A 4,655-nucleotide genomic window follows, 5' to 3' on the forward strand; every position below is an offset into this window, starting at 1 on the left:
CCTTTTTGGAGAAACAGATTTCATGAGTCAGTCTTCACTGGGCTTTCATTTTTAAGCATGAGTTATGGCTTTGAAAGGCGCATGTATATTTCTGGTGCGGACTGCAGTATGCTTTGTTTTAGCGTCCATTATTAGTTTAAGTCTTTGTTCTGGAGACCTCCGTTATTCAATTCCGGAGGAGATGCGCCGAGGAGCTGTGGTTGGGAAAATCTCTCAGGATTTAGGAATGGACACGAAATCCCTGTCTGCCCGAAAACCTCGTTTAGATTTTGCAGGCAGTAAACGGTACTGCGACATTAACCCGCGCACTGGAGAGCTCACTATTAACGAGAGGATTGACCGAGAGGCTTTGTGCGGTCAAAAACCATCTTGTGCTATCCATTTCGATTTCTTTCTCGAGAATCCCTTGGAATTACACCGCATTACCTTGGAAATGCAGGATGTAAACGACAACGCTCCAAAATTTATGAATGAAGCAATTAATTTGGAAATACAGGAGTCGACAAATAAAGGCACTCGCTTCTCCATAGACGAGGCATATGATCCGGATATTGGAGTCAATACTGTGCAAGGTTACACTCTCTCATCCAACGAGCATTTTATTTTGGCTGTCCACACCAGTGCTGACCATGGCAAATATGCCGAAATTGTTTTGGAACACGAGCTGGATCGAGAGAAACAAAACCATTTATCTTTGCTATTATCTGCGTATGATGGTGGATCTCCACGGAGAACTGGGACTGTTGTTCTTAATGTCAGTGTGCTTGATGCAAATGACAATGTGCCCGTTTTTACGCATCCGGTTTATGAGGTGAGTCTGCCTGAAAACGCGGCCTTAGATGCCGTGGTTGTTCAAGTCAGTGCAAGCGATGCCGATGAGGGGCCAAATGGAGAGGTGACGTATGAATTCAGTTACATTTCCGCTGATGCTGAAAATGTCTTCACCATATACCAGAAAACAGGGGAGATCAGGGTAAAGGGGGAAATAGACTTTGAAGAATCCTCCTCTTACGACTTAAGAGTTAAAGCCAAAGATAGTGCGGGACAGGCTTCAACGTGTAAAGTTCTTATTGAAGTTGTGGATTTGAACGACAACACTCCTGTGATTATAATCAAATCTTTGAAAACACCTGTGCCGGAGAACCTGCCTCCAGGCGCGGAAGTCGGAATTATATACGTGCAAGATAAAGACTCCACGGCTAATGGCAGAATCAAGTGCTCCACAGGACAAAACTCAATTTTAAAACTGGTACCATCCGTAAAGAATCACTTCTCTTTGGTTACTACGGCACATCTGGACCGTGAAAGCCAGTCAGAGTACAATATCTCCCTAACGGCAAAAGACGAAGGTTCCCCTCCACTCTTCTCATCTAAACAATTATGTTGTCTATAGCCGATGTGAACGACAACCCACCTGTTTTTATTCAGCAGTCCTATAGCGCTCACTTCGCAGAAAATAACAAACCAGGCTCCTCTGTTTGTACAGTAGCAGCAACAGACCCGGACTGGAGACAGAATGGCACTGTAGTTTATTCTCTTCTACCTTCTGGTGTCAGTGGTGCTCCAGTGTCCTCATTTGTATCCATTAATGGAGACACAGGTGTTATCCATGCAGTGAGGTCTTTTGATTATGAGCAGTTTAAAAGTTTCAAAGTGCTCGTCTTAGCCAGAGACAACGGTTCTCCTCCCCTCAGCAGTAACGTGACTGTGAGCGTCTTCATAAGTGATGAGAATGATAACTCTCCACAAATCTTATACCCCTCTCCGGAAGGAAATTCCTTCATCACTGAGATGGTGCCCAAAGCTGCCCAGTCAGGCTCTCTTGTCTCCAAGGTGATAGCAGTGGATGCGGACTCTGGTCAAAACGCGTGGCTTTCTTACCACATAGTGAAAGCGACTGATCCGGGACTTTTCACTATTGGTGAGCACAGTGGAGAAATCAGGACGCAGCGGGACATTTCTGAATCTGACAGTACGAAGCAGAATCTCATTGTTTCAGTCAAAGATAACGGACAGCCTTCACTTTCTGCAACCTGCGTCGTCTATTTACTCATTTCTGATAACCTGGCTGAGGTTCCTGAACTGAAAGACATGTCTTATGATGAGAGCAGCTCCAAACTGACTTTTTATTTGATCATCGCGCTGGTGTCCGTCTCCACTTTCTTCCTCACCTTCATCATCATCATCCTGGCTGTGAGGTTTTGTCACAGGAGGAAGCCCAGACTGCTGTTTGACGGAGCTGTGGCAATTCCCAGCGCGTACCTCCCTCCTAATTACGCAGATGTGGAGGGAGCGGGAACTCTCCGCAGCACCTACAATTACGATGCGTATCTGACCACAGGATCACGAACCAGTGACTTCAAGTTCGTCACTTCTTATAATGAAGGGACTCTGCCTGCTGACCTGACTCTGAAGAAGAACAAGTCTTTAGAGACCCTGATGGGATGTGCTGGAGACGAACTTGAGGCTGTAACTCAGGTATGGCTGTAGTTTTGTCTACGGTGTATTTTAAAATGAAGTGCACATGTTTATGTAATGACTCATTTGATTAACCAGTTGTTTACATGGTTTCACTTTTGTCGTACACGACAACGGCAACTATATAAGGTTGTCGCTTGGGCTCTTTAAATTAGCATTCATATCATATAGGTAATAGCAGTGGAGTAAATACTGGTGAACTGGGGTGCAGTCACCATATAATCCGAACCCGTAACGAGTACCGGGAGATATTCCGTCAGTAACCTTACCTGTTTGTTGGACCGTCTAGGCTATTTGCTCTAATGATTAACCAAATTACAGCGCGGACTCATTAATATGAAAACAAGCTCTTTTCCCGCCCCTGTGACCCTTAATCTCTCACTCGATGGTCTTTTTAGCAGTACAGTCGTAATAGAGGATACTGTTATTTCAGAAACATATAGCAGTGCGAGATGGCGAGCTAGTTTAAAAAGTCAGCCTGCACAGCATGGCGGTTTTTTGTTCACAGATTTACAAAGTGAATCAGAAGAGGAGACAGGTGTGGGGCTGAGAGGGGAGGAGAACGTTTGCTTAAAATAACTAAATTCAGCAAAAGAGCAGCAGATCAGACTTTAGCCTCCTCTGCTCTCCCGGTCACTCTAGCTAGCTTCCTTCTGAGAACACGAACTTATAATTTTAGTTTCTGCAGGGTTGATTTGAAGGTATTACTGAGCTTTAGTTTTACGTGCCCAGGGATTTAAAGTGTTGTATTTAAGGGATCTTATTTGCGCTGAAATGTTTAAGTAACCGAGCTGTTTTTTTTTTTTTTTTTTTGCGTTCAACGTTCATGGACGAGTATCATGGTTAGGTGGGTATTTTGTGATTACGATTCAGATACAGTTGAAAATTTGGCATGTTTCTTACTGTAAACATTTTCCAGTGTTCAAATATGAAAACTGCTGTACAAATTTATCTGACAAAATGCTATGTAACGTTATTAATGTGACACGTTCAATTAATAGAAAAGTAACTGACGCACTGGGGGAGGGTTTCATTGTTTTGCCCTGAGTCCCATCTGATCTTACCACTCAGATTAATGTTTAATGAACATATTGTATGGGGATGGTTTTCGTGTGTAATGTAAGAAATATTGTTCTATTTACAGCGAGCTTTAGGACGTAAAAACGTGTCCGCTCTCTTTAAACAGCGTTAGGAAATTAAGCTTGTAGGTCAGAAAGTAAGAGAACATTTCAAAAGGAGATTAGGTGTTTGTGAATAGCGTGTAGTTTTGAAATAACTGAAGGCAGTTGTGTTAGACAGTCTTATTTTTTTCATAGTGGACTGTTTCTTTCCTTTTGTTCTTGAAAAAATATCTTGATCAGTGTTTCCAATTCCAATCTTGTTTGCCTTCCTGTACCGCACACTTTCTTGTTTTCAATGCAAATCATTTCATTATTGATTGTTCGTTTTAAACGAAATCAGCTGATTTAATTTGAAACTTTTCAGAGCAGGAGAGATTTTATAAGTGAATTTAATGAAGTGCACAACATTCTACATCATATATCTTTTGTCTAGGAAACACAACATGTTGTGTTTTACCAGTTTAACACACATGCGACCCAGAAAGGGAAGCGGCTTAGAAGATGCGTATGTTTGCAGTTTAACACTGATGGTACGACCGTTGCCCATCTTGTTGCTGTCCGTGGTGCTGCAAAAACGAGTACAGATGCAATGTTGCTGCGTCAATAAAATAGTGGGCATGCGCAAGTCTTCTGTTCTGTGCTTTTACATAATTTGTTTCCAATTATACTATTTATTTGAAACTAAAGCCTGCAGTTAAATCTACTTGCTAACGATAAATTGACCTTTTATAGATTCATGTGATATACATAGCAATAATGTAACTCGTGGTGTCGCTGTTTACCTGTGAAACCAAGCGATGTTCATCTCTCCACCCACTGGCGTTGTCTCTTCCATAACCAGCTTCTTTTGTGGTGTTGGATAATTCTGCTTATCGCAGAGCAGGCCTGTGCGAATTTACTTTCACGGCGTTGTTTATTTAAATTGATGTTGTTTATTATTTGATACCTTGAACATAACCGGTCTACAGTGTAAAATGGGAAACAAAGGCGCGCTCTCGGTCGCGCTTCAGCTTTGTCTCAGCGTTTTTGTTATGGCGGTCACTGTTTATGGAGATG

General features: G+C 42.4%; 1 pseudogene; it reads left to right on the forward strand.

Moving 5' to 3' along the window:
• LOC108430910 lies at positions 1 to 2,490 on the forward strand (annotated as a pseudogene).
• Positions 2,491 to 4,655: the final 2,165 nt, after the last annotated feature.

This window comes from Pygocentrus nattereri, chromosome 11 (genome assembly GCF_015220715.1).
Source record: "Pygocentrus nattereri isolate fPygNat1 chromosome 11, fPygNat1.pri, whole genome shotgun sequence".
Taxonomy (NCBI): Eukaryota; Metazoa; Chordata; class Actinopteri; order Characiformes; family Serrasalmidae; genus Pygocentrus; species Pygocentrus nattereri.